At 42.9% G+C, this 27769-nt stretch overlaps 1 pseudogene; it reads right to left on the reverse strand.

The window, feature by feature from the left end:
- Nucleotides 1–27769, reverse strand: part of LOC143389163 (inactive serine protease PAMR1-like) — a 72361-nt pseudogene that overhangs the window by 5182 nt on the left and 39410 nt on the right.

Below are 27769 nucleotides of genomic sequence, written 5' to 3' on the forward strand. Positions count from 1 at the left end.
TGCTTGTATGTGCAAGGTGCTTTGCTAAGTGTTAGTCTAGTGCATAAGGGAGCAGACCCTGGAGCCAGATGCTGAGTTTATGTCCTGGTTTTGCCACTTCTAGCAGTGTGACCTGGGGCAAGTTACTTTACTTCTCTGAGCCTCAGTTTACCCATATATAATAAAACGGTAATAAAAATCTGTAATAAAAAGAATAATGCCTTCCTCAGAGGCTATAGTGAGAATTAAATGAGACTAGACATGTGAAGTACTCAGAAGAGCAGCTGTACACAGAAAACATGCAATAAGTGTTAGCTATTCATGTTGGATTTAATCCTTACAACAATTCCCAGAGACTGCTATGATTATTCCTGCATTTCAAGAGAAGAAAAACAATAAAAGGCTCAGCAAGCTTAGGAACTTTCCTAGGCATACATAGAACTAAAGAGGGGCAGAACCAGCTCAGGAACCCTTGACTGTCAGTCACTCCAATGTTTTCATTCAGTAAATATTTATTGAGTGTCTTCTACATGGCAGGCACTGTCTCAGGCACTAGAACAAAGCAGACAATGCTCCTGTACTTGTAACTTCTGTATTTGGAATGGGGAGACAGAAATTGAACACGTAAACCAAGACAACCGGTAGAGCGGGAGCTGAGATGAACATGGCCAGAGAACACCAGGTAAAGGAGTTGGAGGGCAGCCGGGGGTAGTAAACTTGATAGTTTTAAAAGGGAAGCCAAGGGAGGCCTCTCTGTCAGGTAAAAACTGAGCAGAGAACTGAAAGAAGGGAGGCAGCGAGCCTCGATGGGATCCTGTGGAAGAAGTTTCCAGACCAAAAGAGGCACAAGAATAAAGTTGTACAGCAGAACTGTGCTTGGAGAGACAGCGAGAGGAAGCCTTCCTTATTGGAGCAGACACAGTGAAAAAGAGGTGAATAGAACTGGGCCTACTGCCCCTGCACCCCAAGGTGGTCTTCAGAGCTCACATCCCTGATGGCGACTGGCCATGCATCTCTAGTTTCTGGACTCCACCATCTCCTCTCTCCACTACAAGAACCTCTGACTGCCAGCTGGGGTATAGGAAGGTGTTCTTCCTGATGCCAGCACCTAGAAGCTGCCACAATCCATACATAGTAATTTAGGGAAGACTCAAGTACGACAACCCAGTTCCTCAAAGACCATCTGAGTGTCTTGCTTCTCACCAATCATCTACTTTCCCACGATCCAATAAAATTTGCCCATCTTCCAACCTTTGCTACCTCTTGGCCAAAGGCAGATGGCTAATGAGCTTCCATGGAACAAGCCCTATTCTTTCATTACCATTTAGCACTAAATGTCCCTAAGAAACCCCAACACAAAGTAGAGAAAAGGAATAGGAGAGGAAATCTCCATTACCCTTCCTGACAGAGTCTCACCTTGACTGGACCTGCATTGGAAGAACTCTCCTTCTCACCAGGTCTGAGAACTTTGGCTCTCGGCAGGCTGGGAAAAAAAAAAAAAAACAGACAGGGTCACATCATCTGTTTTCAGACTCACTGTTCACATGGCTCAGTTCAGATTTATCCCTAACCCCCTTTCTGGATACCACGTGCTCATTCCCCAGACTCAGAAGCAAGACATGTCAGCCAAGCTCGAACAGTTCGTTTAGCAAAAAAGCATGCTGCCTTTCTCCTAAATTGACAGCTTTCTCTGAAGAACTCTGATGCCTCTGAAAAACTCCTCCACCTAGGTGATTTGGAGCCTTGACGATTAAAAGATAGGACTATCTGCTTATGCGTCTAGCATTAGCACACTTGATCAGAATGGAATAAAATTCAAATGGAGTCCTAATATATTGCCCATACTGGGAATGAGAAGATTCTCATTTAAAACCAGGCAGCAATGTCAATCATAGATAAGTCTTGTGTAATTGATTTTTTCCAAGTCCTTTCTCTGCTATTAAGGACCCCAAAAAATCTCTAGGAGACAACTCAAAGCTCAGTTTAATTTTTCTGTAGTCTCCTTTTTTTTTCCACAAGTGAAAAGGAGTCCTTCCTGTCTCACTTTCCCAATCAAGAGCAGCCAACATTTGTCTAATTAGTGACTTAGAGTACTTTAGTTGTATTAATTTGTAAGAGTTGACAAAAATCTTCAAGGATGCCATTCCATACTTAATGAAATAAAACATCAGAAATCTATGCTGGTGGGGATGAAAGTCGTTTCTGGCTAAAGTCTAAAGTGATTTATTCCTTTCACAAATCATTCCCTTTCATTCCTTTTCCCATGATTCAGGTTGTTGACAAACACCCAGAAGGTAAAGTAGAGGACTGAGGCAATTATCTGGATAATCTAGGACAAGAACCCGCTTTTCTTCCCAGTAAACAGCCAGATCATTGTGACTGTCCCCCAAAACAGAGGTGCCGCTAACCAGAAGCAGCTAGAAACTATGCACCCCCACTGCAACAGAAATGGTTCCAACCGCTCTCTATAACATTTCATTACTCTGCCTCCAACTTACATTTTGCAGTATACTGCCTGGGTTGCCTTTCTTTGCATTTACCAATGCCTGGTAAGTTACACCTCTGTAATTTCCTTCTGTCTTCCATCTGAAATGTCATCCCGACTCCCCTTCAAATCCTCAAATCCTCCCCAGCCTTCCAGACAGGTCCCAATTCTACCTGCTTCATGCAATTATCTCTCTTTCAAGAAACTCCCTCTCTCCTTTTCCTGAACTATCCGTTTAGTTCCTACAGCTGTCTGTTGAGTGTTCAAAGATCTACTATGTTAGTCTTGAAACATCTTAATGGGTCTCACTTCTCCCAACATAGGCAGCCAGGGAAGATGAGTCCATTCAGTTTTGACCTTGGATCTGCATATATAAACCTCAGCCCTATTGTTTTTCCTGAACTGTTCTGATAACTATATCACTCTCCTCCATCACCTCAAGATGCTGTGATTACAGTAAGCATGTCCTCCCTAAGTCTAGAAAAAAAGAAGCAAATATTTTTAGGGATGGTTTCCAATCTAAGAGATAATGTGGTTCGGGAGAAAACTTGAGAGAGGAAGGGACCCCCCACACTCCAACACACATATAGGGGCTTAAAAGAATGTATTACAGCTATCAAAAAGCACAGTAGCTCCATCTACCCCTATAGCATCCTGACATACCCATAAGTTACCTTTTATGCAGATGGGCTATTTCCCTGACCACTCTCCATTCTGTTGGCAAGTTCTCTTCTCATTGCCACTAAGAACATAGGAGTTATTACAAAAGAATGACACCACAGTGCCGATTTTTACAGATCGCCCATTGAGCAGTCCAGGACCTCCTGTTATTTTCTTGTACCCATTGACTGGTCCCCCAAGATCTGAGCAGTTTCTTTCTTCAAGGACTAAAAGTGAAAAACAAGAGAAAAGAAGAACTGTTAAAAGTCTGAGTCATTTAACTTTAGAATAGAATCTTTTCATTATTTCATTGAATTAAAAATACAGTGATATCAAGCCTGCTAACAGTGTGCGCAAAAGAATTACCAAGAGAAATCTCATAATAGCAAATGCATGTATTAGACACGTCTTTCCTTGTTTTAATGATTTATTCTCAGATGGAGAAATATTTCATTCTAAATGTAAACAACTTTGACACAAATCTGACTCTTACATGATATCATTCTTTTTTTTTTTTTTTCAAATTATAGGAGCTGGGCAAGACTGGACAAGAAAAATATTTCACCTAGATTTTATGATCAGGATACAGGCATTATTAGTTTTCAATGTTGTATTATCTCCCTCATTTCCTATTGCTTGAGCAATTAAATTAGACTGTTCAGTTTCCTATTTATGTTGTATACAAAAAAGTAGAACTGCTTAACAACAAGAATACATACATGAAATAAATTTAAATCTTATATTTCATATCAAGAAAAAAAGTGTTTCAAGTTTTAGTTAAAACTACTAGAGGACAATATCATTGCAAAAATATTACAAATTCCCCCTGATGCCCAAATTTTACTTTTTATCTGTATACTTAACATTCTTAATATTCTTAATGACTTAAAGTAAAAATGGCATCCCCAGCCATTCTGAGCACTGAACAGGATTTTAGATTTAATCTTAAAAAATTCTGTTAAATAGGTAACATATTTTTCTCATACAGATTATGGCACAATACTGAATATGACCTGTCAAAGGAAAGAGAATGAGTCTTCCAAAGAATTCAACTGAATTTGGGCACTAATCTATCAGTTTCCCTGGTTTCTTTTTAATCATTTCTTCTAAGACACAGGCTCATTCCTATAAAACAGTTCTTGGGTAATGCAGTTATGCATTTGATGTACTTTCCTTCCCATAACTGTCCCAATTATCTTCCAAGCAACTTAACTTGCTTGCCTCCAGGCAAGAAAAGAATCTTCTTTCAAATAGCGCTTTTAAAACATTCAAGAATTAAAAATAAACAACATTACCGGGTGCAACTTGGCAAGATTGCTGCAATTAGCCAACTGACTGGTTTGTCTCCTCTAGGATTATCCATAGCCCATGTGGCAGATGATCAATAACACTCTGTGTGCTTTGGGGGATTATGTAATATGAGTGATTTCCCTGGTGGGTGAATCCAAAACTCTTATTTTTAAGTGTTAAAAAAGGGACCTCACTGAGCAAGACTGTTTAAAATACTAAAATGGTATAAAGAGGGCAATGTGGCTTTTTTATGCTTCAAGTGGTCTCAGAAAACCCTAGTACTTGTATTTTCAGGAATACCTCTCTGATGGGAGGGGGAGGGAGAGGAAGCAGTACATGTCACCTCCATGATGGCGCCAGCTTCTTTTAGGAGATGCGTTCAGTCTGAACATATATCCCAGAGGGTGACCACTGGAGCTCAGAGACCACAATAAAAAACGTAGTGTATCCTGCCTGTATGTTTAAAATAATGTAACTAGTTGCCAACATAAAACTTGGGAGAATTCATACAAAAATAGGTCTCACTGGGTTCTCACACAATTTGGATCTTCAGTCTCCCAGTCTGCCTCCCCCAGAGCGACAATCACCTGGAGCTGAGAAATGGCTCTCTGCTCACCTGGGAGCTGCATTCTTTACCAGGCTGCCTGGCTCTGGCAAGTGTTTGAATCTGTGGCCAGTTGCCAATTGAGAGGCTATGATTTATGCAGTTCAAGCGTAGGTCCTCGTTTGTTTTGAGCTTTACTACAGCTCGTGGTCAAAAAAGATTGGGTGATATTTAAGGCCATTCCTGGAATACTGGGAGAAAATGAATGAGACTACAGCTACATCAGCCTCAGCAAAAGATAAATCTTTTCTACTGATGGTTTTGATAGGTGAGCCTGAGAGTGGGGTTGTCTTCCCCTTGAAAGGAAGCTCTTCCATGGTTTGCTAGTCTCTCATGCCCTGGGCTGCCACAGCAGGGTTCTCATGAAACACACACACACACACACACACACACACACACACACACACAGTATTTAATGTGGGCTTAAATACTAGGAATTTGGGAAAGTTCTTGAGCCCTTGGAGATAAAGATTTAGGACAATCCAGGTCCTTTGTTTCTCCTTCTCAGGAGGCTATAAAAGAAGACTTAAAGAGAAATTAACTTGGAATATACAAATACCTCTGTTCAAGGGTAAAGGATGCCACTAAACATCTGCTATTCTTAAATGCAAACAATTTTATAACTTGACATTTTTGAAATCAGGTCATAAGTGTAGTTTTCACATGGAAATTTCTGTAAAACTTAAATTCAATATCTTAGAATGGAGAACTATGACAACTATTATTTGGTTTTAAGTTATTGCTTGTGGAATGTCATCATTAGGATAGAGCAAGTAATGCTTCTATGTTAGGATCCAATGGAGTGTTCAGGGGACTGAATGCTTGTTTCCCCCTCAAATTCATATGTCAAAATCCTAATCCCCGATATCATGGTATTAGGGAGAGGGAGTCTTTGGGAAGTGATCAGGTCGTGAAAATTGAGCCCTGGTGTGTGAGATTTTTGCCCTTATTGAAGGCAACTCAGAGAGTTCTCTCTCCCTCCTCCTCCATGTGAGGATACAGCAAGAAGACAGCCCTCTATGAACCAGAAAGCAGCCTTCACCAGACAGTGAATCTTCCAGCGCCTTGATCTTGGACTTCCCAGCCTCCAGAACTGTGAGAAATAAATGTTTGTTGTTTAAATCACTCAGTCTATGGTATTGACTTGTAGCAGCCCCAACTGACAAAGACAGAAGGCAAGACTACGGCTGAAAATCAAGGGAAATATAGACAACAGAATCAGATTTATAAAGGGTCCAGCAAAGTGGTCATCTGACACTACTTAAGAATATACAACCAGGGATATGAAAAATGGTGCTCTATATGTGTAATAAGAATGGTAATGCATTCCGCTGTCATATATAAATTAAAAAATGAATTAAAAATGTAAAAAATAAATAACTCCGCTGATACATTCCAGAAATAAAAGACAAGATTGAGAACTTCAGTAGAAAACCAGGAATGCTGAAAAAAAAATAACCTAAGAAAAAATCAAAAACTGAAAAATTTAGTAACAGAACTCAGTGGATGGATTTAACAGCAAACTAAATAGAACTGAAAGATAGCTTATAAGAAAACTTTCAGAATGAAGTTGAAAGAGACAAGAAGGTGAAAATGTACTCAAAAATCTAAGAGGTTCATAGGACACAGTGAGAAGGTAAAGAAATACATAATTAACATTCCAGGAAAGGAGTCAGGGGGAAAGGGAGGTGGGGGGAGAGGGAGGTGGGGGGAGAGGGAGGTGGGGGGGAGAGGGAGGTGGGGGGAGAGGGAGGGAGGGAGAGCAGGAGGGAGGAAGAAGAAAAAGAAGAAGAGGAGGAGGAAGAGAAGGAGAAGAAGGAGAAGAGGAAGAAGATGATGGAGGAGGAGGAAGAGAGATGACAATGGTCAGAAACAATGTGCTAGGAGATAATAGATGAAAACTTTCCTGTACTCATGGAAGAATTTGTCCTACAGATTCATAAAGCCCCAAACCAGACAAAAATGAAAAAATAGATACATGGGAATGTTTTAAAGCAACCAAAGTGGAGACAGACCAAGGGATTTGAAAACCATACTTTCCGATATTTGAAGTCATTGCTGGGCATGATGGCACACACGTGTAATCCCAGAGACTCAGAAGGCTGAGGCAGGAGGATCATTGTCTCAGCAACTTAGTGAGGCCCAAACTAACTTAGCAAGACCCTTTCTCAAAATTTTTAAAAAGGGAAGAGGGGGGGTGGCTAGCAATGTAGCTCAGTGGTAAAGCACCTCTAGGTTAAATCTCTAGTCCCCAAAAAAGTGAAAATTAAAATAAAATAACAATTGTAGTCATTATCTTTACTGATTTTGCTTCTTTATACTTTTATCAAGTTTTACAATCATAAAGTAAAATCATAAAAGTTTGTTTTTTATTATTTTTGTTGTTGTTTCTGTATTTATTATTTTTTAAATATTTTATTTTTTAGTTATAGTTGGACAAAATACCTTTATTTTATTTATTTATTTATTTATTTATTTATTTATTTATTTATTTATTTATTTATTTATTTTTAGGTGATGTGGAGGATCGAACCCAGGGCCTCACACATACTAGGCAAGCACTCTACCACTGAGCCACAACCCAAGCCCCGGTTATTATTGTTTTAAAAAATCAAACAAAATATTTTTGAGTGCTGTCCATTAAACATCTAAATCTAGCATACAGTGTTTTATGCCTTGTTTTTTGGTCCAACTGTCTCTCAGTCCATGCAAATCTCTTTAATATTTTGTGTAATCACATTATACAATTTCGCATGAAATCTCTTAAATAAGTCTTGTAACTAGATTCTGGTAGAAAAAATACTGGCCTCTAAGATCAGATAGATATGAGTTCATCTGGTTCCCCAGAGTCTACAACAGCAGGCACTTAATAAATATTTGTTAGGGGTAGAAGGAACAAAGTGTGAAAGTTTTTCAATCTTGTACTTAAGAAACTAAGAGCTGGGAACCATTTAACCTCCCCAACCATTGATTTCTTTACTATAAAATAAAATAATAACACTTACCTGGCTGGGCTGGTTTTGAGGAGTCACAGAAATAACACAAAGTTTCTTTTTCCCTCATTTGCCTTTGTTTACAAAGCACTCAATGTCTTTAAAAGCCAGTTCCCCAAATTTAATACACCTTAAAGAGCACTCCAGAGAGAAATCTTAATAGCTCATTATTAGACCTATTCAAGCACAACACAGCCTTCCGCTCTATTTCCTGGGCTTTTGGTAATATTTACCCGTGATGAACTTCCAAAACTGTGTTGATTCAGACTTCTGGGTACCAACCAGGGTGTCTGTTCATTTATTTTGTTTAATCTTACACAATAAAGCCTTAAAATTATGTTCCTATATCAAACAACCCGCGAGGGTTATTTTTTCTCTTTCATTTTCTGTACTTTCCAAAGCTTGCATACTCCCTTGTGATGTTTTTTTGAAGAGAATTCTAAAACTTTCTCCATCCTTCCTTCTCTCTCCCAGTTGACATCTACCTGGTGGGTACATAGACTATCTGCATCTCATCAGAGCTCCTCCCTGCGGTTAGGTTTCAAAATGATTTTTTCCCCCTATGTGTTCTCTTTTTAGAAACCTTTGTCTCTCCCCATTGAACAGATTCATGATTCTTTCTGTTTGATTTTTCAAGGACTTTAGGTTTCATTTCTCCTCAGTGGGATGGATATTTTCAGGCAAAGCCAATTGAGAATTTAAAATATCTGCATCCCTGGCCCTGAAGGAGCACCAAATTCCTGCTTTGTGAAATAAAAGATTGCATGATTAGTAATAAATAGCACATTGCCCTGTTACTTTTGGAACTCAGCCTGGGGACATTAACACACTAAGTTTAGCATGCCCCCACATGCCACTGCATGAACAACAGCAGTCATCAGAGGTACATTTCTCTGGGGTCTTGTTTTAAATAAGCATTTCAAGAAAGTGTTCTCTCTCCCTCTTTTCTTTCCCAGGGCCACGGAATGAGGAAGTTCTCTGAGTTCACTTCCCACGTGATTTCACACGTGACTGCTACGTGAAGGTTTTGTGATGGCTCTTGTCATGACCATTACTGGTGTCCCAGCCAAGTCCCCTCATACTCACAAGTCACCCATCCCTCACCTTCGACATGTGATAGCTGGGGCCTACAGCCTTCAGAGGGTGTCCTTGGGCATGGCCATCTGCTTATCCAGATGGGGGGGACTAAAAAAATACCTAGAGTTCTGTCCTCCTCCCAGGCCCACCCCAGGCTCACCTGTAGCCAATATGTGGAAATAGAAGAACCTAATCCCTGTTCTTTGAGGTTTGATTTACATTCCCAGAACCCCCACGGGGGATGGGCTGTGTAGAAGATTACTTGAAAATATTCTTGCTTGATGTCTTCCTCTTTCTTATCTTGACTCTTCCACTCCTTGCTGGTTAATCACAGGAGTAATCCCTTTAGTGAATCACCTGGGCCCATAGGCATGACTCAGGTTATGTTTGAGGGAGAAACTAACCCAATACCTCTCTGTTAATTTCTTAGCTGGGCATCAGGGCCTCTCAGGTTTCTTCTCCATGGCACAGGTGTCTGTGATGAGGCCCCAGAGAGGCAGTGGGCTCAGCCCCAATATGGAGCCTACATGCCTTTCAGCATTCCTGGGTGGTGACGAAGCCTTAAGAAGGCTGTTGGGCCAGGCAGCTACAGGCTGGTCCTTAAGACAGCCCCCAGCTTCCATGCTTGCTCCTGGGCTCCAGCCCAGCCCCACAGCAGCCAATCTGCTGTACCTGAAGAGAATAGTTGATCTGAGGCAATGAGATTCCTCAGACCAAACAGTGCAGATCAGAATCTACCATCAGAGGAGTCTCCTTGAGGATTTGGCATGGTCCATGTTCAAGACTCTTTTCACAATCCTGGGGTACCAAAGACGATTCAACAATAATTGAAATTGAATCTCTCATGAGTCCCTGAATTATGGGGCTTAGAGTTGGATTTAAGATGATTTAAAGCAAATAAAATGTTATCTTTTTCTCCCCTGAATGGAACAGTGAGAGGCAATACCTGTTACAAAGGCACCAAGTGAGAAGGCTAGGTCCAGAGGTCGGTGAGCAGGGGACATGGTGATGGAGACCTCAGAAGGCCTGTCAGATCAACATGCAGATGTCTTCAGAAAAAGTGGTTCTTCAGGGCACACTAATAATTTAGCTTTTCTGTACCCTCTAGTCAGAAAAGTAATATTGAATGTGACAAAAGGAAGTCCACATTTTTCATCCCTAACCCAGGGAGTGGACCCACCTTCTGGCTGTGGAAAGACAATAGACCTCTTTTTCCATGATGTCTCTGTTCACCAGTATATTCCCATCCATAAAAGTGATACATTTTCCTAAATGAATCTAAAATCTTAATATGATACACTAGCCCCCCACCCGCAAGACATATTTGTTTTCTCCTTTTACTTAGGTCTGCAAGCTGTAAGATCATATTTGGAGATAAGAGCTGTTTATAACCTCTTAGGAACTAAAGAATCCAGTTGCTGCTTTGCCTTTTGGAAGCCAACAGGTCCACCTTTCAGAGAAGGACTGGGGAGGTGCTGCTGCCTATTGATTTGACTGATCCCTTTGCCTTCACATGAAATGTTTAATGAGTACCTCCTCTATTCCCGGCAGAACAGGACATGGGAAGAGGTTTTTCTTTATCTTGAACATAGGACTTTTTTATTTAAACCCAGAAATACAAGTGACATCAGTCCAGGATGATTACACTAAAGTACTTTAGATATCTCAGCCTTTCCTTGGCCTCCTGTAGGCAGTTATAGACAAAAATGGTTGGATACTTTCCTTCCAGCAACTTATTCCTCAGATCAGAATCTTACCAGACAATCTTTCTCAATCAGCCAGGTACGGTGGTGCACACCTGTAATCCCAGCAGCTCAGGAGGCTGAGGCAGGAGGATCACAAATTCAAAGTCAGCTTCAGCAACTTAGTGAGGCCCTAAGCAACTTAGTGAGACCTTGTCTTAAAATAAAAAGATAAAACAGGCTGGGGATGTGGCTCAGTGGTTGAGCACCCTGGGTTCAATCCCTGGTCCAAAAAAACAAATCTTAATCAAATAAATTCCTCATGGTTTAATTAGAATTTTAAGGAATGTTATTATAAGAAATCCAGTTTTATTTCCTCAGGCTGACTCAACTCACTCTGACACACACACACAAAAAAGAGAGAACCCACAGGGTGGGGGTGGGGAATGTACATAATGTTTTTCATTAGCATTAATTTATCCTTACTAGTGCCTTTCTTACCTGTGCTTCTAAAAGTACATCAGAAGATAGGACCCTAACCAAGGAATAAAATAAAGGTGATCACAGGGTCCTTAAATAAATTAAAATAGGGTAAGGGGGGTCTCAGCAAATACTAGTCAAGCGTGAAATTTGACTGTGGCCTTGGTTGCAATGAAGATGTCCCTGGGTGTGATTGATTGAACTGTCTGAGCCTGCTGTGTGGTGTGACAGAAAACCACTTATCTATAGATAGGAAGCCAGGTGAAGTGGAACCAGGTTCTAATCTAGACGCTTCTGCTGAGATTAACCACGGGGGCCTTGTTGGAATTGGAGTTCCCAGTTTTTATCACATTTGTGTTCTCCCCGAGTCACTAGACAGAGATCACCCCTCAACCAGGGCACATGGTGAAGCTATGGCAGTGTGGCCAGTACATCAGGGCATAAAGCCAAAGATGAGACAATTAGAAGAGAGATGCTTCTTCGTGATGGAAGCAGCCATGCTCCAATTGCTGTCTAAAAGGGCTAAATGAGCATTCAAACAAATCTTTATTATTGGCTTCTCTCCAAACATCCCTGGTATCTCCACTCACTCCCTGACCCTAGAGAAGAGGTGTGTGTGTGTGTGTGTGTGTGTGTGTGTGTGTGTGGTGGGGGTGTACACAGATTATAAATAAATTCCTGAGTCTAACACTGTTTTTTTAATCAGAAATGCAAATGATTCATATTTTGAGAAACCTTCAGATAAGGCTAACCCTTAACATTTATGTTATTCATCATTGATCAAAGATTTATCTAAAACTTTAGAGAAGCCACCAAATAGTGATTTAGCTGAATGTGATCACTTATCTTCTGGGAGAACATGACTAGATCCTGGGCTCCCCAACACCTGCCTAAGCATTATATCTGGACGTGTCTCCCAAGATGTTTCCAGAAGAGACCAGTGTTTGAATTGGTATAATGAGTACAGGGCTTACCCTCTCCAATGTGGGTAGGCAGCATGCAATCCACTGAGGGCCTGAATAGAACAAAGGAATGAGATGGAGGAAGGGAACATTGTGTTCTCTCTCTGCTTGGCTGGCTGAGCAGGATATCCACACTCGGTCCTCAGGACTCCTGACTCCCAGGCCTTCATGCCTGAACTGGAAACTACACCACTGACTCTCTACATTAGAGCCTTCAAATTACTAGCTCTCCTGTGTCTCGGTTATGGGGGTTCTCAGCCTCCATAATCAGGTGAGCCTATACATAGATGAATCTCCTATTGGTTCAACTTCTCTGAAGAACCAGGGCTAACAGAGCTCTCGAGGCTCTACTAAGTTAACTCTTCAAGAAATACACTTTCAGAGAGGTGTCTGAGGTTAAGTTCCCCCAGCAGTAGCATGTGAGACTAGGTTTTGAGTACAAGCAGTTTATCTTGGTGGCAATCCCAGGAAGGGCCAACATTGGACTAGGGAAAACAAAGACCGTGAATTTCTTAAGTTATCAAGCAAGTTATCACTGGGGGGCAACTGAGAATCAGTGCCATTTAGCAACTCTGGGAAACAATGGGACATGCCTCATTGTTATCCCACTCAAGGAGCAAGATACCAGTTCTCACCTATGGAGCACCATCAACCCTTTGTTGAAGGATGATGGGATAAGTACTAACTCTACATGCCTCCAGGATGCCCATAGGCCAGAGGATCTTCCCAGATGGAGAAGGTCTCAGGCAGGGTTGAAGGAACATGAGGGCAGGAGCCGGTTGAGCTGGCACCCACTGGAATAGTGCGAGCATAAACAAGACCAGTCACTTTTTTTTTTGTATGAGAAGGGGAATGATCTAGTTTTTAGAAATATCTAGTAACAAAGCATATTGATATTTCTGTAACTTACAAAAAAGAAATGTTCAGCGTTTCCCCAGTACTCACCCTTAGACACAGGAGAATAAGGGAGAGGTCAGAATAAAATTAACAATCTTTGCAACTCTAAAGGGGCCTGTGTTTGCTTTCTTTCAATCTCTATTCCATCTGCTGGTCTTCTCTTTGGGATTGTCCTATTTCTGCTTCTAAATAATTTTAACCTAGTTATGATTGCTTATGTCCTCTTGGACTTTGGAAATGGTTTAGCAGCGATTTACGAAACTGTGAGTAAAAAGCATACATTTCTGTGGGCAAATTGTATGTTGATGAAATATTTATGTCAGCCTGATAACCAGCTGAGCGGAAAAAGTAAGTCAGGATCCTATTCTGCTTTTTTAGAAAGAGCTGAGTTCGGAGCTGTAAGATTATCTGAGAATTAGCTAGGGAAACAGGGCCAAAGTCAACAGAGCCCATCACCCCACGATGGAGCTGGTGGCAGGGGCTGGGGATGGAGGGACATTCACCTCTATTCTTAGCATACTCTTGGGATCTATTCATTCTCACTCATCACCCAAATCAAGGGAACCACTTGTGACAGAATTTTGGTTCTGTTTGGAAAAGGCATTAACTTTCTCATTGGGGCTTTGTCCTTTCTGGAAACCTGATTGAACGTGAGGCCAGTGCTCAGAGACAACCTTCAGATGGCCTTTTAACTCTTCCTCACTTTCTCCTGTTCAAATTATATTTGAGTTCAAATTGTATCTAGACAAAACCAAATACTTTTTACTCACAAGATGGTCTTCACCAACGAGGAATAATGACACCCACTGATGATGTCATCTGCACTGAAATCTCTTTTCATCCCTTTCCAGCCAATGGCATCCTGCCTCTGTGATGCTTTCCAGCCCTTTGCCGGTGTGAATGAGACACTACCCATGTGAAATTATGCTTGGATTGCACACACTGCTATTTATTCATCCGGCAGCAATTTGGAGGCTGAGGCTTACAATTAGCTATTTGATCTTAATCAGGATTGTCTTGGGCCTCTGGTACACTGTGTCTTTTGATCACTACTTTTCCGGTGTTTGGATGGCCTATTTAATTGGATAGCTAACACTGCCTGTGCCTAAGAGATAGGTCAACTTTGACAACTTTTCAGAAAGCTCTAGTCATTTTATTCCTTGGTCCCAGTCAACCTGGCACATCCCTGTTTGACAGAGTGAATGGGTAGGATAGGTAACATACCTGAGTGTTAGAAACCTTGTGGTTCTCCACCTACTACATCTGCTTGGTAATAATAGTGATCCTGGGGTTTCTTCAAATCTCAGAAGGTTTCTGAGTCAGCTCCAGGATAGAGGGCAACTCTAAACTACCGGAAGAAATGTCCCTCTGTGGTAATCATAGTTAACGTTTTGAAATATAAGAAATGTTCGCTATGGAAATGCTTGTGGCTCAGTGGTAGGGCGCTTGCCTGGCACGCGTGAGGCACTGGGTTCAATCTTCATCACCACATAAAAATAAATAAACAAATAAAAGCATTGGGTCCATCTACAACTGAAAAAAAAATGGCCTGAGCTACACAACTCTGTCTGTTTCAATTTGAGGTTCCTTGGCTGCTGGGCACATCCAAGTCCTTTGAGGAGATTCTTCTGAATGTCTGGCTTACAAGATGCACTCAGTAATGCTCACCACCCCTGTTGCCACCACCAAAGGCCTTCACTTCAGGAAGTTGTAGCCAGAAACTATGCAACATGTGACCCTTTCCTCTACTAAAAATGGGCTAAGATTAGGCTAGTTTTATGGCTTTGCCCAAAGGCAGAGAAAATATAGGCCATGCAGCTCTGCCATGTTTCCCCAGGGCCTGGTACAATTCATGGACACTCAGAAGTGTTTGGCTGGATGCATCTGTACAGTGGAGATGACAGAAGTACCTACCATGCAGGAAGTTGACAAACTGAGCAGGCAATGTCCCATGAAGCACGGAGCCTGGTCTATATTAGGAATGGAGAGAATAATGACTATTGCTGTTCTTTGTACATGGATACCAGCAAGAACATCCTGTTCTTAAAGAAGAGGAAGCTTTCATCTTCTAGAGCAAGAGAGAGAAGTAGTGAAGGATCCAGGAGGCAGGAGCCTTTAAGGAAAACTGAGGGATCCCTAGCCTCTGTCAAAGGGCTGGGGTTCATCTCAGGGCCAGTGATGACTGGAATGTGTTATGGTTTGGATGTGAGGTGTCCCCCAAAAGCTCAAGTGTGAGAGAAATTAAAGAAGGTTCAAAGGAGAGATGATTGGGTTGTGAGAGTCATAACCCAATCCATGAATTAATTACCTGATGGGATTAACTGGGCGGTGACTGAAGGCAGGTGGGGTGTGGCTGGAGGAGGTGGGGTATTTGGGACTTGGCTTTGGGGTATATATTTGTATTGACAAATGGTGATCTCTCTTCCCCCCCCCCCCCCCGCCGCCTTTCTGGTCATCATGTGAGCTGCTTCCTTCCACCACACTCTTCCGCCATGTTATTCTGCCTCACCTCAAGCCTGTAGAAATGGAGCTGGCTGTCTATGGACCGAGACTTCTGAAATTGTGAGCCTCCAAATAAACTTCTTCTCTTCTACAATTGAGCTGGCTTGGTCTTACAGTCACAGTGGCAAAAAACAACTAAAGCAGGATGTTTGTTTCCATCAGAAGTTAATTATGCAATGCTCTCATCCTTCATCTGTAACTTGTGCCCTCTTCCCAGCCCGAGGTGGGCACACAGCCCCTCCCAGCTCTAATGGATTACCTCTTAACCTGGGACCCAAATAAAATCGGCCTCCTCCATTAAGCCGTGCCTCAGTGACCTCATCTGCTAAAGCAAAGCCAAGAAGGCCTTGACCAGGAGCAGCAGATGAACACAAAACTGAGTAGAATTATGGAGGCTCTGGCCCTTCCATGCTCCAGGGGGCTCCCTCCCATGCTCTGAGAGGCATGCAGGCTAGAGAACAGTTTACATGGCCTCTCCTGCCTTCTTGTTATTTGGGAGAAATGCTGCTATGCTAAAATACTCACTGACTAGCCAAATGCACCCTTGACAAGACAACCCCAAGCACCTTACCCTGCATGCAACAGCAATGCTTTGGTTAAGAGGCCACAGAGTCTCTGCAGCCCAGCAGAGTTCATAACTTAGATGTCACTTGGTCTGTGTAGACTTAGGAACAAGCATTGATCCAAAAAAAGAAAACTTTCCCTCTGAGCTACACACACACACACACACACACACACACACACACACACACCTTGACAATTGTTAAAGGGCAGCTTCTACTGTGTTCAGTAATAGTTCTTATGTTTTGGATCTAAATCCAAATGGATGGTGTCCCTCTGAATATACCAAAAGGAGTTCAGAGGTTCATTGCCTTGTTAGGAAGAATGAGTGGGTGGGAGCCCCAGATACTGTGTACGAAGTCAGCAGTCTATCAGCTAATAGTCTTCCTGGGGCTCCTCCAGTCTCAAGGCTCTGGATCATTAAGTGCTTGTGAATAATAACTATGGATCCCTGAGACCATTCTCCATAGAATTACACTCATAACTCTTATACCCTCTTATGCCAGGTTATTCATTTCCTTTTTCTTCCCCATACCTCTAACAAAACTGATGCTCTAAAACCCAGGTCTCCAAAATAACCACAGGGACAGGCACACATCCCACCGTGTGTTAAATGATGCCTACCAAAACCCCATGAGAGAACAGAGGCTGGTCATATAACACAATGCTTTGGGTGACCTTCCTCGGAGTATCCAAATCCAGTTCCTTCATGACATTCTTGCATTTATCATGTCTGAAAATCCCCTCTCCAGGCTATCCTGGTGGCAAAGGCTCCCCAGTCATCACACTCAATGGGCATATTTTCCCCTGGGACCCAGGATTTCTTATAACAATAACACCAGCAACATCTACTTGTCCTTTTAAAACCAGGTCTTTCTTGCTTGTGGGCTGATGCAGTGGTAGCAATATTAAGGGTCCAGCAATGACTCGTGAAGGTCAACTCAAGAGGAAACTCAGAAAGTCTTTAGGGAATTTTCTTAAACCACTGGAGCAGGTGATGAATCCCTTGCTCTCCACTTTTTCATAATCATCACCTTGTAGAAACTAGTGTTGTTGCCATAATGCCTTATCTGGAGAATCCTCTGCTTTCTGCCAGAATTTCAAACAACTTTAAGACAGGGCCAGAAGCAGTCATAAGATTCACAGCTCTTATTCCTCAACTCTGCCTTTTGTGGGTCCCACAAACACCCTAAGAGGTATTTGGTATTATTTTGCTAAACTTTGTAAATGGGAAAAATGAGGCTCATGGAAGTTAAATGACTTGTTTAAGACCATATGGCTGGTCAATTTCAGATTCAGTGTCAATCCAAGATCTTTCTGACTACACATTCCAAGCACCATCTAGCAGAAGTCAGAGATGCACCTGTCTTCCAGATACTGAGGCTAAGAGAGGTCTTTGGACCTGAGACAAAGGCAGTTTTTCAATACCTTATTGGAAAAAATGTCAGAATCGTCTGCATTAATCCAGTGAGCACACAGCACCTTATTTACCTGTCAGTCGGGGAAGAGATGATTGCTACCCACTAGGGGTCTCCAAACAATCTCACTTGCATCAGTATTAATGTTTCCATGAAAATCTCAAAGTTCCCAAACACTTATTCCCATGAGAAATGCAGGGCACCTCTTTGAAGCACAAGGAGACAGTGTGCCTCTCATCCTGGGCTCCTTTCTTCTCAGTCCTTGGGACAGGCCAGTGGGAAACCTTCTGGGTCTGCAAACCCAAATAAATCCAGATTCACCATTTTCCCTTAATTGGTGGAGCCCGGTTTGTTTTGTTCAAAGGTGCGTCAGAGCCTGCAGTGTGAGCATTGTGCCCCCAAGATTTAGCCCGTTTCATCGTCCTTCATTAGGATGCACAGGGGAAAGCCCGGCCTCGTCAACTGGGCCAGAGGAACAAAGACAACATGGAAACTGGAGCAGGCGATGAATCCCTTGCTCTCCACTTTTTCAAAACAAGACTCTGACCATTTTCTTGAGGACTTATTTTGTCGTTGTGTTCCATACAAAGAAACAGGAAACTTCAGAGGAAAGAAGGGGTCTCAGTTTCTTACATGGTGGCCCAGGGAGGCTGGAGGTCACTGAGGGTGTTGGCAGGGGGTAAGTCTGGCCTCAAGGCTGAGGAAGGGCCACTCCCCTTGTCAGGTTTCTGAGGAGGTCACTTAAGAACAGAGGAAAATTTTACCTCATTGGAAAACATTTTAGGGAAGCTGAGGTTGGGGGGTGGGGGTGTAATAGCCCTTGATGAGTGTCCCAGGCCTTTCACACCCTCTTGACCAGTGGGACGAGGCCAAACCTTGCTGATTGTTTCTCTTTTAATCCACCACTTCCCAAAGTCTGAACAAGAACTCTTTCTCCTCAGACCAGTGGAACACCCTGAAAAACACACCCATTTCCATTTTGACAAGAGTAGACCTTTGTTTCTGAAATGCAGATGCCAATTCTTATTTCTAGGTCTGGTGCTTATAATGAATGGCTCATCTCGTAGATTGGTAAAACCTTTTCATGACCTTCTTGGCAATCATTCTCAAATCTTTAAATACATGTACCCCCACTCGTACATTGCTGATGGGACTGCAAATTGGTAAAACCACTCTGGAAAGCAGTATGGAGATTCTCAGAAACCTGGAATGGAACCACCATTCGACCCAGTTATACCACTCCTCAGCATATACCTAAAGGACTTAAAGGAAGCATACTATAATGGTGCAGCCACATCAATGTTTATAGCAGCTCAATTCACAATAGCCAAGCTATGGAACCAACCTAGGTGCCCTTCACCAGATGAATGGATAAAGAAAGTGTGGTTTATGTACACAATGAAATATTATTCAACCATAAAGAAGAATTAAATTATGGCATTTGCGGTAAATGAATTGAAAACTATCATGCTAAGTGAAATAAGCCAATCCCCAAAACCAAAGGCCAAAATGTTCACTCTGATATGCAGATGCTAACACACAATAAAACAGGGTGGGAAGAGAGAATAGAAGTTTATAGGATTAGACAAAGGGGAATGGAGGAAGGAAGAGGAAATGAGAATTGGAATGAAAGTAGAATGAATCAGACATAATTTTCCTATGTTCATATTCGAACACATGACCAGTGTAACTCCATATTATGTACAACCACAAGAATGGAAAATTGTACTTCATGTATGTATAATGTCAAATACATTCTATTATCAAGTATATCTAAAAAGAACAAATAAATAAATACATGTACCCTTTGAACCAACAGTTCAACATCTAGAAATTTATCTTACAAAAATTTTTTGTTCACATGTAGAGATATCCATTGCAGTTCTCATCATAAAAGCAAAAAAATTTTAAACAATATCAAATCCATCAATCCATCATAAGAATGTGATGAATATTTGATAGCGCATTCATGCATTCAATGAATACTCAGGAATCGTTTCATGGACCCATCTGGAAAAAATATCCATGACATGGGTATTGAAAATGAGTTGAATGATTGTATGTATTCTTGAATGCACTTTGGTAAAATGGTCTCTTGACCTTGGCACCACTGGCTCTGGGCTAGATAACTGTGGTGGGGCTGTCTTGGTTCATGTAGGATGTTTAGCAGCATACTGGCCTCCACCTTTAAGAGGCCAGCATTGTCTCCTTTACCCCCACAATTATAACCACCAGCATTGATTAAGGCATTGCCAAGTGCCACCCAGGGGTGGAGATGAAGGGCAAAATCACCCCTGGCTCAGAACCACTGGCTTAAAATAAGGATATATGAAATCATAGGTTGGAGCAACATAGAAAGAAGTTCACAGTTTCTACCAGTGGTTTCCCTGGAAACCAGGATTGGTCAGGGAAAATAGTATTCTCTTTTTATTTCACACACCTCTGTATTATTTGACCTTTGGTTTCTTCTGCAAGGAAGTAGAAAACCTATTTTTATTGGACCCTACTTAAGGACATGCACATGTATAAAGTTAGTTTATATCAAGGACTTTCCTGAAAATAGAGAGACTGATGAGCCATATCAGGAAGGAAAGACCGTTGAAATGACTTTATCATGGGACACAGTTGTCACCAGAGCTCACCACTCAATCACCTGGAATCCTACCAAGCCACGCTGCAAGAGCCACCATGAGACATGATGAATTACATGGGAAATGTGCAATTCTCACTTCTGGTTTTGGATCTGATGAGGAATGGCATCTTGCATCCTCTGCTTTAAATCTTTCATATGCAAAAAGGAGCATCTAATTTTCCACAAAGACTTGAGTGCAGCATCTAGAAGTGGTTTCCTCTTATCAAATTTGATATCACATAAATCAAAGACAGAAATCTTGTGCATCCTGAGCTCGGTGCTCTTAAAACTAATTTTCAAAAATAATTGCCTAGACCAATTTGGGCATTTGAGAGTTTGGGGGAATCTGAGAGTGCTTGGGTTTCTTCTTCACTTTGGAAGAATTCCTTCTAGAGAGATTGTTCCAGTACATTAATATCCTCATGAGGAAAACAGAATTAATATTTTTTCTCTTTTCTGCTTTTCTAATTGACAGATTGCTCTGAAAAAAAAATGACGAAAATCTGTTCAAAAATTATAAGGTAAACTGCCACAGCTAATTTTTGTGATGTTTCCCCCACGGAGTGCATTAAAACTCATGCCAAACTTCCTAACAGGAAAAAAATAAACCTGCATCTTATAAAAAATAATAAACATTCAGACCCCCATAAGGATGCTAGCAAATGACATATCAGATTTCCACTGTGAATATCTTCACCCAGCTGTAACTGCGCCGTGCTGAGGAATTATGGTTTTTGAACTATATATATATAAACTGGCAGGGGAGAATTCTCTTGCCCATCTATGCTGGTGTTTTAAAGTGATTTCAGATACTGTATGAATCAAGTTACAAATCAGTACAAAATGCCTTATTTTACATTCATTTTTCATGATGTTTATTTTTTCTTGGTGGAATAATCATGCTGAGAAATCCATATTTGATTCACACGCTATCCAGGCACATTTTAGTCATAACTTTGGGAAGAATTAAAACAGCTTCTTAAAGGCATCTGGTCTTATTTGGTGATGTTTCACTTCTTTGTAATTTTACCTGTTTATCAAAGCCCTCATATTGTGCAGTCAGTTTCTTGAATTCATTAAGCATTCCCTTTAAGCTACTCTAGCTGCCACCATGTCCCTTTGAATCTAAATGGTCAAGGTCCAGCACTGCCATGAGAAGAATCACACCACATACAATTTCTTGATGTAAAGAGAAAGTCTTGGTTCCTTGATTTGCCTGCACACAACACAGCAGCCTCAAATGAGGCGGGGACCACGGAGCATCATTTTCTAAGCCTCTCCCAGAGTCCCACTCAAACCCACCGTGCCACTCCAGAGCAAGGGATGCTTTCAGCAGAACTCAGTGGCATAGTCAGGGACCCCTCCCCATTCTGCAATATTGTCTGCACCTGCTACTTTCAGAGAACTGCTCACAGGGATGAGAACCACATTATCCACCTGCACAGAAAGCCAGCGGGCCCAGTTCATGTCCCCTAGTTCCCCATGAAATTTAGCCAATGACTCACTGTTGTGTGGACAGGACAGCCCAGTCCCCTAGCCTGCACTTCCTTTATATTCCAGGTCTCACTACCACTCAACACTGGGGCTGGGATTTCACCTGAAACCTGACACTTACTTAGCTTCATTCCCTTCCTGATTCCTTGTCCCCTCCCTTATGAGCTTCTCTAGGGAGCTTGACCTTGAAACCTCACTTGTACACTCATTCTCATCTCAGGATCTGCTTGGAGGAACCCTGCCCAGGGTAGAAACTGTACTCCTTCAGCTCTTCCCCAAATTTTGACTTTTCTTGTTCTGCACCTCTCATCCCAGGGTGATGGTTTCAGTGCATGACACCAATTTTGGGTCTCAAACTTCTATTAGCACACAGGACACACACACGGTTTTAGTTATCAGATACCCTGACCAATTATTTCTGGTTACTGGGTTAAAATGTCACAGTCCTTGGCACCACACAGAGGGGCTGGTCATTCATGGTGCTACCACATGCAGCCGTCAGCATGACACTTCCTAAGGATAAGGATTAGATCTGTCAGAGACTTGTTCACACTCAGCACATTCAAGTCTCTCTTCTCTCTTCTTGGGTCTAATAGTGGAGGAAAATCACATGCTGATTTCCTGTTTTGGAAGTGAATTATTTTCTTGAGTTGGTTTTTGCTGTTTGGATGACTGGGGGTTATTATTGCACAGCTATAAGACTAGAGAACTTGAGTGGTTCAATGTTACAGTCATGACATGACTCAGGAGCTGGGAGTATAGGTCAGTGATAAATTGCATCCTTAATATGCTGGAGACCCTAGGTTTTATCCTAGAACAAAGAGGAAGGGAGGGGAAAGGGAAAGGGAAGGGGTGAATTTGGCTCAGGCAGAAGGTTGGGCCAGGGCTTGAATGTTTGAGAACAAGGAGAGCTGTCCTGGATATAACCAGCTGGATCCTCCTCTCTTATGTCCCACCCCCTGCACCCCCTTTCTTTCCAGGCCTGCCCAAGAACTACTAAAGGAGGTTGAAACGGGTCTCACCAACTCGGGAGAATCTGCTTCAGAGAAAGACAAGGCGTCCTCTTTCCCTGCCTCTCCACACTCCCAATGCACAGCAGTCCTTCAGAAAACATTAGTTTGTGCCTCAACAAACCTCATCTCATCCTTATAGGATACCCATGTTATTTGCCGCCCAATTCAGGAAGCTTTAAGTGTGAGTGAGGATCTTATTATATTTAGACAAAATGCACACACTGAGACAGACTGTCCCCAGAAAACTGGAGCTTGTGGTCACCTTACATATTGACCATGCTCCATGTAGGGTTTCAGACTATCCCACACCACATCGGACCTGAATGGTGCCCTGGAGGACAATTCGAAACTCCAGACCTTAGGATGGACAGGGAGCTCAAACCCTGAACCACAGGAGAGCTGACAACGGTGGCTTTCTACAGCTGACTGTTTCCTCAGTGTTCCTGAGCTCTGAATAGTATGTGAGACTGCTGTGTCTTTTTTGAGAGGTATTTGCAATAGGTTTAGGCTAGAAATGTCAAGGGGCAAACGTTGGTACTCCAGCAGCCCTGCCCTTCTGAGGCCATTCAGTTGTATCCACACCCTGCGCCATCTTGGACAGAGAGTCCTAGACACCAAGAAACAGCAACCCCGAGAGCCCCAAAGCCCTCCCAGGCCCACCTACGAGGCTCCTCAGCTCCACCCAGGAGGCATACTCACGGTTTTCACAGCGCTGCCTGGTGTAGCCTGCCAGGCAGGCACACTTATAAGATCCAGCTTTGTCAGGGAGGCAGGTGCCGTCATGGAAACAAGGGGACGAGGAGCACGCTGTAAGACATAAGGCATCCTAAGTGCCACTGTGCATGCCTAAGTGCCTCCTCTCCAGGCCTCCAGGCTTCTTGACGTCTTGGTGGTTTTCTATTCCTTATACAGAATTCATGTTACCCTAACCTGCTAATGCCTAAAACACGTAGGTACTAGTTACATGTCAGAGGTTGCTGATATTATTCGATCTTTCTGAGGCCCCCAGAAGGCGACGCTAGTCTGAGGGGCATAAGACAAAAAATAAACAGGAGCACTGGGTTCTGTGGCTCAAGCCTGCAAACCCCAGTGACTAAGGAGGCTGAGGCAGGAGGATCCCCAAGTTCAAAACCAGCCTCAGCAAATTAGCAAGACCCTGTCTCAAGATAAAATCCAAAAGGGACTGGGGATGGGGCTCAGCGGTTAAGCACTCTTGGGTTCAATACCTGGTACCAAAAAAATAAACTGGAGCATTAAATAAATGAAAGCAGAATCATGCTTTGCATCTCTTGGATGGGTAAGCATCCTTGGGTAGCTTTAGATCACCCTTAAAAAAAAAGAGACAGTCACTGGAAGATAATCTTTATGACACCATTAAAGGTGTACTTGAGAATCTCCAAACATATGTTCTGTAGCCATTAGTCCTTGTGATGTTGATATAAGTTCAACTCAATAAAGGTTCTGGCCTCAGATGTACTGGGGAAATGCTCCTGGCATTAATGGTAATTAACCAAACTGCTTTGCTGTAGAACCTCTCAGTTTAATGCCCTATGCATTATGAAGTTCTAAGAATGCACATAACATTGAGTCTTCCCCAAGCTTATCTGACCTCATAACCTGCTCTTTACAGAGCACCTTAAGGACTATATTTTCTACAAAAAGACATTGAAAAACCCTATGCGTGTGTTATCACCATTCCTATGTTGACGGAAGAAATGCATCCCTCGATTCAGTGGAACAAATCTGTACTGAGAGCTTGCTCTGTGAAAGGTACCAGAGAGACACAAAGACAAATAGGAGATTCTATTTACCAGGTCAAGGTGATGTAAAGAAAAATATACAATTGTAACCCAAAGCATGGTGCAGTTAGTGTATTATCAAAAAAGAACAGAAAGTGCTACAGAGTGGTCATAAAAGGGCAAAGTCACAGCTCACTGAAGCAAGAGAAAGGGTTTAGCCAAGGATGGACAAGGTGATAGGGATTCTGAAGCATGGGTTGTGATATGCAGGTTTGAGACAGGTGACCCTAGCCAGAGGCAATAATGGATATAAACTGACAAATGGAGTATGTGAGGAGCAGAAATGGTGCTGGCTCTTTGCCAGGGCAGGCCAGTGTTTCCTAGATTCTTAGGGGAGCAGGGAGTTGAGGAGACCATTTCATAAGAGGGAGACCCTCCCTCCATCACAGGCACACAGGTTGGTGAGCCACCACTGCCCCCAACCAACCTCCCTTAAAGCTGGCTCTGCCTGACAGACCACCTCACAGGGGACCAGCAGGGTGTCATCAGGGACAAGGACTGACCACCCACAGCAGCAAATCATCTGGAACTCCCAGGCCCTGCACAGCCCCATGGGGCCCGGCATGGACTGGAGACAAGAACAACTGCTGAGAGCTGCTGTGGGCATCCTGCTAAGGGACAGGCAGATGAATGGAGGGGACAGCAGCAACCCTGACTTTACCACCACTACCACTACCCCCCCACCCCACCCCATTCCACCACCACCCCACTTCCCCACCCCACCCACCCCCGCTTTCCTAAGACTCACATCAGAACTTTCATCCTAAGGGAGCCATGATGAGGAGAAGGCCATCGCTAGTTTGTTTTTATTATTATTCAGTATTTTTAAAAACTTAACCTTTGAGCCTGAGCTTATTTTGTAAAACCTGCTGCAATCTGATCTCAGAACAATGAGAACCAGGCTGATTCCTTAGGACTGAGTACTTCATCTTGGCCAAATCCTACTTCCAAATACGCCAAAAAGAGCAGGATTTAAAGTCAGGCTTGAGCTCCTCATCAAGTTTGCCAGATTAGTTTAAGACTTTCGAGACCTATTTTACAGATGGCTAATGGAGGCCAAGGGTACACTTGGGTTGGCAGCTACTGGTGCTTACTGTGCATTACACTGTGCTAACCACTCCCTCTATTCTAGAGTCTTCTTAAGGACCAGCATCTATTACCATCTCCTTAACAATAATTAGGAAACAGAAGCCCAGAGAGAGAGAGAAGAATTTTCCCAAAGTCACACGGCTTGATCTGCCAAGGATCCAAGGACAATATTCTTTACCATAGTGACCCCCCACCCCTGTAAGCTCTAGCGTCAAACTGCTTGCGTACAAATTGCTGATTGCACCATTATAGCTGTGTGACCTGGACACATTATACAGTCTCTCTGTGCTCTACCCACATTATTTATATGAAGAAGATAAAAATTTCTAGTTCTGGTTCCGAAATACGCCTTGCCATTTCTCTCTCTCCCTTTTTTTTTCTCAGTGTGTAGGTTGCTTCCAAGAATGCAACATGCTAGGTTTTAATAAGTCTGTGCAGGGAGAAAGGACTTACCCGGAGCAGATTTTACTGGAGCAAACCATAAAACGCTACACAGTTGTCTCTGTGGTCTTTACCTGTGATCTCCTCGTAGATGGCATGGAAGCCATCAAAATTCTTGGAGCCATCCGAATGGAAGAGGATATGGAGCGAGGAGCCCATGCTCCTGATGGGAGCCGGCCGCTCGTTGCCACAGAAACGCTTGATGATGGGGCTGTCGCGGCTGTCTCTATCACGGACCTCCACATAGTCGTACTGGCACATGTAGTCAAACTCCAGGCTCAACATGACAAACCTGTGGGTGGAGAAGATGACAGAAGAAACAGGTGGGCCCTGGGCAGTGCTAAGATCCTGGGGCCTCTTCAAGACCTGCCCTTATGGAGATGGATCTCTGCTTTGGAAGACAGAAAATAAGCAATGAGAGAGCAGAAAAAACAAGCAAACAAACAAACAAAAAAGGCAAATCCAGTGAATGCTAAGCGCCATGAATACAATGAACCAGATAAGAGCATGAAGTGAGAGTCTCATCTCTGACACTGTGGTCAAGGAAAACCTTTCCAAGGGACTTAGTAGACCCTAGTAGAGTGGAAGCAATGCGATGAAGCTAGACCTGTAAATGTCCTGCCTAAGAGTGGTCCAGCGGGGGAATCTGTGAGTGCACTTGGCATGAAGAACTGAAGGAGAATTCAGGATACCGCCAGGGGACATCCTTGAGTGAAGGGGACAGTAGCATGCTGCCTGGTGAGGGGTTCAGATTTGATTCCAAGCTCAACAGGAAGCCGCTAGAAGGTTTCAACACGAAGGTGCTGTTGGAATTTAGGACCTTAAAAGACCACTCTAGCCACTCTGAGAGGAGGAGACGGTAGCAGGCAGAAGCAGAAGCAGGAACCCCAGTCAGGAGCCTGGACAGAATCCCAGTGAGACACGTGGTCTGAGTAGAAGGGAGGCTCTGGGGACAGAGGGAGATGGGTGGCCCCGAAATTATTTTACAGGCAAGAAAATAGATTTTGTGGTAGCCTGGCAGGTGACAGAAAGGGAATGACTGATGAGCTTTTAAGCTAAATATTGTTTATATGCTTCCAAGTGTTTTCATGATTATCATTACTTGGGGCCAGAAGGCCCAAGTTTAAATATGGAAAGAAATCAGGCCTCTCTCCTGGGCTGGTAATGTGCTTCTTAATCCTTCAACATTTTATTTTGGGGGCTATTTCTTTTTGGATCTTCTCCTGGATCTTGGAGAAGCTTTTTAGAGGCTCTGAGAGAACATCTATCTTGGTCTCTCAGCTGCTGAAATGTTAATATGCAGCATTTAACACCTGCCTTAGCATCCTGGGAGACCCAGTCCTGAGCCCCTTAAGCAGAAGACTGTGACCCCCTAAGTTCCTCCTAGAACCAGCCCTCCTCTGAGAAAGCCCAATTAATCAGCTCACTCCCAATCCCCAGGTCCTCATGGTGTGGGACACCAGCTACCAAGGCCTGCTTTGATAAGGATGGAGAAGGTTTTGCTGGGTCCTTCCAATTCAGGGAACCATGTTGCTCCTCCCGGATGGCAGAGCTGACCTGCGGGAACTCAGGGTACATTCATCCCCCCAGAAAATGTTTGTTGAAAGTTGTGCCCTACAGGATCAGGAATCTCAATCACCTCCGGCCTCACCACAACTAGAGAAGGGAAAAACTAAGTAGAAATCTTAGGGGTGATGCAGCCACTCTGCTA

This window comes from Callospermophilus lateralis, unplaced genomic scaffold (genome assembly GCF_048772815.1).
Source record: "Callospermophilus lateralis isolate mCalLat2 unplaced genomic scaffold, mCalLat2.hap1 Scaffold_161, whole genome shotgun sequence".
In the NCBI taxonomy this organism is placed as follows: domain Eukaryota; kingdom Metazoa; phylum Chordata; class Mammalia; order Rodentia; family Sciuridae; genus Callospermophilus; species Callospermophilus lateralis.